Below are 8,557 nucleotides of genomic sequence, written 5' to 3'. Positions count from 1 at the left end.
TTAATCATGTCTCTGTTGGAAGCTGCAGACGGAAGATCTCCAGAGGAGATGAGGTCAGTGACAGTCCCGGGGGAATCGGAAGAAGTGTCTGAGTGTTGGCACTGAGCGTCTGCAAGGTAGAGGTCGGTACACCGGACAATAACAGCACCACCCTTATCTGCAGGCTTGATGACAATGTCGGGGTTAGAACTGAGACTGGCATGTTCAGAGCAGGGATAGTTTAGAGTGAGTGTGGGTGGCAGAGAAATTATGATGACACGCTGACAGTTTTCAATGAAAAGATAAAGAGCTGTTAAGAGGCCAGAGGGAAGGGTCCAGGTAGAGGGTGCATGCTGGAGGCGGGTGAATGGGTCATCTGGCCGGGGAAGGACTCCTGTGCAAAGAAGTTAGCATGGACGTCAAGGCAATGGAAGAAGAAGTTAATGTCGTGCCAAGCACGGAATTCATTGATGTGGGGGTGTAAGGTGATTAAACTGAATCCTTTGCTGAGTACCAAAAGTTCGGCACCAGAGAGGGGAAGGTCAGAGGGTATAGTGAATACATGGAAAGGGGTCAGATCAGAAGGGGTTGGGTCAGAGGGAAGAGAAACGGAAGGAGGATCTGCAGGGGCATTAGTTCCCATCAGCTGTTGGAACTTGCGTTCCATAGCACATGAAAGGAAGAAAAAAGACTAATATTAATGCGTAGGATAAGACGAAGGATGAAATGAAACTGTGGAATAGAACAGCTTTGAGATAACGTGAGGTGGTGCTTCTGGAGAGAGAGGTCCAGTGTGTACATGCGGTGGGCACATGCAGAAATCCAGTGTGGATCTCAGGATGCGGCAAGAACAGCTGTCCGACGAACGTTGTATTTCTTAGAGATGCCTGTAATCCTGCTGGATTTAAAAAAAGGATGAAAATTCAGTTGGAATCCACGTGGAATAAGTCGGAGTTGGAGACAGTCACTGAGGAAGGAAATGTTAATGTGAAAACATGTTTTGGTAGACACTTTAGCAAGCAGCACGACGGAAATAGAAAGCAATGAAAGTGAACAAGGTAAAAGAGGCAAACGAAAATCCCGTCGGAGAAAAGAGCAGAACTTCTTCAATGTAATTCCTGGAAGAGAAGTGGCAGTGAATTAAACACTAAGTTAAAAGCAAAATGCATCAGATGCTGGAAATCTGAAATAAAAACAAGAAATTCTGGAAATGCTCAGTGGGCCTGACAGCAGTGAGAAGCAGCGTTATTGTTTCAGGTCAGTGACCGATTTTCAGAACTGACAGATATTAGAAATGTAAAAGGTTTTAAGCAACTAAAACGGGGTGGGCAAGAGATTACAAAGGAGAAGGTGTTGATAGGACAGGGTCAGAGGCTAACTGACCATATTGTCATGGAACAAAGGCAAATAATGTGCTAATGGTGTGCTGACATACAAAGCGTGAGGACAAAGAGGGTGAGAATTGACTGTTGAGCAGAACGCACTCCAATCACTCACATTAAAAAAACAGTAGGTAAGCATAGTAGAAACAAACTGAAAAACCTAAAATAAAGTAAACAAATAAAAAAGGAAAAAGAAAACAAAAGAAAATAAAACCAAAAATACAAAGGGGGGCGTCATGCTCTGAAATGATTTAACTCCGTGTTCAAGCCGTCAGGCTGCAGTGTGCCGAATAGGTAAATGAGATGTTGTTCCACGATGTTCTTGTGTTGATGTTCGCTGGAACACTGCAGCAATCCCAGGACAGAGATGTGAGCATGAGGGCAGGGGTGGTGTACTGAAATGACCAGCAACCGGAAGCTCGGGGTCATTCTTATGGACTGACTGGAGATGATCACCATGCCGAGCTGGTACAATGTGAATATGCTTGAACGAGCTCAGGATGCTGATCGCCCAGTCAAGCTGGGGCAGTGTGAATATGGGTCAACCAACCCAGGATACTGTTCACCATGTCGAGCTGGTGCAGTGTGAATATGGGTCAACCAGCCCAGGATATTGATCACTATGCCGAGCTGGTACAGTGTGAATATTGGTCAACCATCCCAGCATACTGATCACCATGCTGAGCTGGTACAGTGTGCATATGGGTCAACCAGCCCAGGATACTGATCACCATGTCGAGCTGGTGCAGTGTGAATATGGGTCAACCAGCCCAGCATACTGATCACTATGCCGACCTGGTACAGTGTGAATATTGGTGAACCATCCCAGCATACTGAACACCATGCTGAGCTGGTACAGTGTTTATATGGGTCACCCAGCCCAGGATACTGATCACCATGTCAAGCTGGTGCAGTGTAAATATGGCTCAACCATCCCAGCATACTGATCACCATGCTGAGCTGGTACAGTGTGTATATGGGTCAACCAGCCCAGGATACTGATCACCATGCTGCGCTCGTACAGTGTGTATATGGGTCAACCAGTATTGGATATTGATCACCATGCCGAGCTGGTACAGTGTTAACATGGGTCAACCAGCCCAGGATACTGATCACATGCAGAGCTGGTACAATGTGAATATGGGTCAACCATACCCAGGATACTGATCACTATGCCGAGCTGGTACAGTGTGAATATGGGTCAACCAGCCCAGGATACTGATCACTATCCCGAGCTGGTACAGTGTGAATATGGGTCAACCAGCCCAGGATACTGATCACATGCCGAACTGGTACAATGTGAATATGGGTCAGCCATCCCAGGATATTGAGCACCATGTCGAGCTAGTGCAGTGTGGATATGGGTCAAACAGCCCAGCATTCTGATCGCTATGCCGAGCTGGTACAGTGTGAATGTTGGTCAACCATCCCAGAATACTGATCACCATGCCGAGCTGGTTCAGTGTGAAGAAGCATCAACAAGCCCAGGATATGGCACTGATACCTTCCTTTATAAACAAAGTTCCACTTTTGCCTTTTTTCCCCGAATGTCAGATATCCTTGAATTTTGAATTCCAAGTCTTGGTCAGTCTGCAAGCATCTCTCTGTGATTTCTCTCAAATCACATTCATTTATTTCTATTTGTGCTGTCAAATCATCTATCTTGTTGTAGATGCTGCGTCCATTCAGATAAAAAGCCTTAAGCTTAGACTTTTTTCCCATTACTACTCATTTTGGTTCTAATTTCTGCTGCAATATTTTGCTGATATTTTCTGCTCCTTCCTGTCACACTTTGATTACTGTTCACCTCTTCACTACCCTGCATCTCAGATCTCTCATTTCCTTTTGATTGTTTTTAAAACTTCCCTTGAATTGAAACCCACCACCCCCGTCCCCCGCACTAATTAGTTTGAAATCGAATCTACAACCCTAGTTATACGTATGGGCATATGGGCAGGACACTGGTCCCAGCATTGTTCCAATGAACCCCGTCCCAACGGAACAACTCTCTCCTTCCCTAGAACTGGTACCAGAGCACCATGAATCGGAACCCATTTCTTCCACACCAATCTTTGAGCCATGCATTTACCTCTCTAATCTTATTTACCCTGCGCTATTTTCCACGTTGCTCAGGTAGTATTGCGGAGATTATTGCCTTTGTGGTTCTGCTTTTTAATTTAGCACGAGCTGCTCATAGTCCCTCAGCGGAACCTCTTTCCGAATCCTTCCTCTGTCGTTGGTACCTACATGGGCTACAATAACTGGATCCTTCCCCTTCCATTCCAAGTTCGTCTGAAGCCAAGAAGAGGTCTCCTCAACCTTGGCACCAGGTAGGCAACACAGCCTTCGGGACTCTCTATCTTTGCTGCAGAGAACAGTCCCTATTCCCCTAACTATCCTAACCCCTATTAGTACATTTCTCTTTTCTTACCCACTTGAATGGCGCTCTGAACCATGGTGCTGTGGTCAGTTCGCTCATCCTCACTTCAGCCTGTGCCCTCGTCCACACTGGGAGCAGGAGCCTCATAACTATTGGATATGTCTCCTCCAAAGCTAAATTCTAGATCCCCATACTTGCCTCACTCGCAGTCACACCCTCCTGTCCCTAACTGCAGTCCAAAGTTGATGTAATTAATATAAGGGGCGCGACTGTCTCCGGAAGCACAGTGTCCAGGTAACTCTAACCCTCCCTGCTGTGTCACATTGTCCGCAACTCGGACTCCAGCTCATCAACTCTGAGCCGAATGTCCTCGAGCAGCCAACACTTGTTACAGATGTGGTCACTGTGGATCGCACTAGTGTCCACCAGCTCCCACATAATACAGCTACAACACATCGCCTCCCCAGCTATCTCTATTCTAATTAATTAATTTGGATGTTAAATACTTTAAATGTGAATTTCTTAACTGTACTCATCATCTGTCATCACGTCTCATCATTTAAACCACTTGGCTAATCAAAACAGGCACGGATGAGATACCCACCAATCACCTACCTGTTTTTCTGAGATGACACACCTCAGCTCTGACAGGTGGAGAGAGGTAGAAGGGATTCTCTGCCACAGCTTTTTATCTCATGCCGCCGCTGCCCTTCTCACGCAGGTCCACTCTCCATGTGCAGTGATAGCATGCGAAAGGATGACTTGATGTTCGCTGGTGTGATCATGGTCCAGGGAAATTGGGAAGATACGCCAGAGAGTTAGAGCTTAGGCTCCCCAAGGTTCTTTTCAGAAAACAACAACAGAGATTCCATTGTCAGCAGGTTTAATGACAATGTCATGGTTGAGAGAATGAAGTGTTGCAGATCACAGGGACATAGATCAGAGAGAGTAAAGGCGACGGGATTCATTTAATCATACCTGCCTCCATATTAACATAAACCTTAATTATTTTATTCCCTCCATGCCTCCTTAGATTAGATTTAGATTAGAGATACAGCACTGAAACAGGCCCTTCGGCCCACCGAGTCTGTGTCGAACATCAACGACCCATTTATACTAATCCTACACTAATCGCATATTCCTACCAACCATCCCCACCTGTCCCTACATTTCCCTACCACCTACCTATACTAGTGACAATTTATAATGGCCAATTTACCTATCAACCTGCAAGTCTTTTGGCTTGTGGGAGGAAACCGGAGCACCCGGAGGAAACCCACGCAGACACAGGGAGAACTTGCAAACTCCACACAGGCAGTACCCGGAATCGAACCCGGGTCCCTGGAGCTGTGAGGCTGCGGTGCTCACCACTGCGCCACTATGCCGCTTTTCCCTGGTTCTGTCTTTGCTAAAAGTAATAATCTCAATCATTACATGGTTCTGAAGAAATCGCATTAACGTGCAAAGCTGGTGCTGTTTCTCTCTCCACAGATGATACCAGACCTGCTCAGTGTTTCCAGCATTATCTGATTTCAAGTCTAATAATGCTCGCCCTCTGCTGGTGGTTACAGGTGTTTCAGTCAGCCGACCAAAAACAAAAATCACCATCAGCTGGAGAGTCAGCACGATGTCGTCGTTCTCCCGACTGAGTAACAATTGCACACCACTGATGACGAACTAAAATACTTAGAATTAAATTGCAAAAACACATTAATTTCTGATCAGATTCTCCTGCTCTACCGCCATACTCCGGGATAGTGCAGCACAGTAAAACAACATTGTATTGTATCCAGGAATTGGTGTATATTTAGAACTTGAATCATAATATTGGAATTAATATTGACAAAGACACACATTACAGCTAAAACATGGAATCAATGTTTTTATTAATTTTGCATTATTTCCATTGTACATCAACACTTACATTATAAACTGCAGTAATTTGTCCACATCGAGTAGATGGCGGTGGAGGAAGCCGATACAATAAATGCAGATAAAAGAGACAGACCATTTATTCTTCGACAGACGTATTCTAAACATTCTTTAATAGGATATGAACATGTGAAACGGTTACAGAACGAATTTCATACCAACTCTTTATTAATAAGCAATGGATTTAATCTCTGTATCAGTGTTGGTAATTACATGCGGAGGAATGTATCTCAGTATTTGTACAGACAGAGAAATGATCCGAAATCAATTCTGTTTGGTATTTTAATTAAACAGATTACGCACACTTTCAGAGAAAATATGGAGAAAAGCCAAATCTTGTTATTCCAACACCAAGTAATCTGGTGACTGATGAACGCAAAGTGATGCTTATATCGTGAAGTAAAGCACATTCAGCATGTTCACACTGTTGGAAATGTTCATGCCATTGTTTCAGATTTAACACAGAATATTTTCCACCGGTCTGTGATACACCTTTAGACATCATTTGCTGGATTTGAGGCTGACTTTTCAGCTGAAAGGATAACAGAAACGACTTGAGAGGGTTACAGCAATGCCAACCATCAAATAAACACATCAAATACAGTAGATGTTCTCTACTCAGAATATTGATGTTTCAATAATCCTCCTATTTCAATAGTAAGTACACAGAATGTTCTCTGCGATACTTTAGAATCACTGACTGCTGAAGACACCATTCATTATCATATTAATATAAGAACCAGCCGGGACTGTACACTGTCAGCACAAATAAATGGAACAAATAATACAGCATTGGTCTTACCGGGTTTATGCAGATGTAAGATGTTGAACCGCACAGTCACTGCCCGTCATTGGTGGAATGTCTGCTGCTGTGAACGTGTCACAGTGAACATCCACATTGTTTTCAGGATTGGAGGGAACCAGCAAAGCTGTTTCAGTGCGGGTCTGGGAGTTGCATACTATGGAGAGAAAGGTGATGGATTAATTATTGAACTAAAAGTGAGTTCAGTGCGGGTCATCTGTATAAGTGTCAATGAGGTGATGGGGACTGGAATTTGAATGGTTTCCAGCTCCATTCACAGTGTTGTTATTTTCCCGCTGGGTGATAGCAGATGAAGTGGATCTGCTGAGCCCGAATCAGGGTGTTTAGATTGAGCACCTGAAGGATTTCCAGTGAATGTGTTCATAACAGAGATAACGTCAGGATGTATTTTCTAAAATAAGTCCAGCATTTACTTTTGTTCAGAGATACAGCACTGAAACAAGCCCTTTGGCCCACCATCAACCACCCATTTTCGACTAATCCTACACTAATCCCATATTTCTACCACATCCCCACTTGTCCCTATATTTCCCTACCACCGACCCATACTAGGAGCAATTTATAATGGCCAATTTACCGACCAGCCTGCAAGTCTTTTGGCTGTGGGAGGAAACCGGAGCACCCGGAGAAAACCCACGCAGACACAAGGAAAACTTGCAAACGCCACAGAGACAGTACCCAGAATTGAACCCGGGTTGTTGGAGCTGTGGCTGCGGTGCTAACCACTGCACCACTGTGCCGCCCCATTGAGGAGACTAATTTGCTTCAATCACAACATGAATTTAAATCAACCAGCAGTCTGTGAGATCGCCGATTGGAATGAAATTCAAAGTAGAAACAGAGAGATGGTGACTGTGGGAGTTTAACTCACTGAGAGTGGAGAGATCACCGCCGGCACTTGTCAGTGTGAAGAGATCATCAGGAACACTGTCCAGCAACAAGTGACCATCCTGAGTGTCAATGGCTCCAGTCTGAACATCATCATAATCACCGGGGACCAGACCTGAGAGGAAATAATGATTTTCACAAAAATCACATGGTAACACTGAATATTTAGAATGATATTGTTAGACGCCAATCTACTCAGGCTTGCCAGGTTTGACTGTGATCTTCAGCTGGAATGAGATTTGAGGCTGACGAATGGTAGGACCATGTCGTGCCGCGGCAGTTGAGTCATCATAGGCCCGTCATATATTTTAAACGGCAGCCAGCAATCGATTGAAAGACAGGAGCACTGTGGGACATTGGGTGGGAGGACTGACAACTGATCTGTTTGTAAGATGGCAGCAGTCAGAGAAAGGGTGGAGCCCATGTTTTCTCATGTCTCCCTGTACGTGTTCCTCCAAGCGGCAATGGCAGGAGGGAAGCGCTTTTCCCATCGGAACGGGTGGAGGAGGCCGGCTAGGCTGGCAGGCAGGGCCTGGCAGGAGATTGAGGAGGAGTTGAGCAGACGTGAGGTAGTCCCATGTAAGAGGCTTCAGTGCAGGAACAGGATCAATGCCCTGATGTAGTATGGCAAGGTGAGTGCAGTGCCTTACATTAAGCTGACAGCCTTAAATGTCACACAATATGAAAATGAAATTGGAGGAAGGGTGCCCCCACTCATTGGTTCAGATCCTCCTCCATCAGATCCTCCTCCAGCTCAGTGACCACCTCCCTGATATGGCACAATCTTCAGTGACACTGCTGCTCTGACATTTGCAGGAAGCAGAGCCTCTGATGGTAAACCCACTCGTGGGTAGCATCATCTGCACTCAAGAAGCTGCTTGCGTGCTACTGTGCTGCCCTGCTAATCCACACTCTGTTCCAGCCTCACGATTCCTGTCCCTCGCTGGGTGCAGCAGACCAACCCTGGGGACTGCTGTTCTCTCCATCTCTGATGCTCCTCCACAATGGGAGATCTCAAAACAGGAGTGGATGACACCTATTGTAAATTGCTGCACTCACTTCTCAAACCCTTCATTGTTTTCATTTTTTATACCTATCTTATAAGTCAGAGAGGATGCTCATTCTGAATACCTCTGTTGTGATCGCCAAGATCGGTCAGCCTCCAGATTGCCA

At 45.3% G+C, this 8,557-nt stretch overlaps 1 long non-coding RNA gene across 1 annotated transcript; it reads right to left on the bottom strand.

Annotated features, from left to right (window-relative positions):
* Positions 1-5,641: 5,641 nt before the first annotated feature.
* LOC137362339 (uncharacterized) lies at positions 5,642-7,486 on the bottom strand. The gene is made up of 3 exons (XR_010972485.1): positions 7,368-7,486; positions 6,476-6,632; positions 5,642-6,205 (listed from the first exon to the last, which is right to left on the bottom strand). It is a non-coding gene; the product is annotated as an uncharacterized lncRNA (long non-coding RNA).
* Positions 7,487-8,557: the final 1,071 nt, after the last annotated feature.

This window comes from Heterodontus francisci, unplaced genomic scaffold, assembly GCF_036365525.1.
Source record: "Heterodontus francisci isolate sHetFra1 unplaced genomic scaffold, sHetFra1.hap1 HAP1_SCAFFOLD_236, whole genome shotgun sequence".
Classification (NCBI taxonomy): domain Eukaryota; kingdom Metazoa; phylum Chordata; class Chondrichthyes; order Heterodontiformes; family Heterodontidae; genus Heterodontus; species Heterodontus francisci.
Note: the sequence above shows the minus strand (reverse complement) of the source record. Positions and strands in the feature narration are given on the sequence as shown.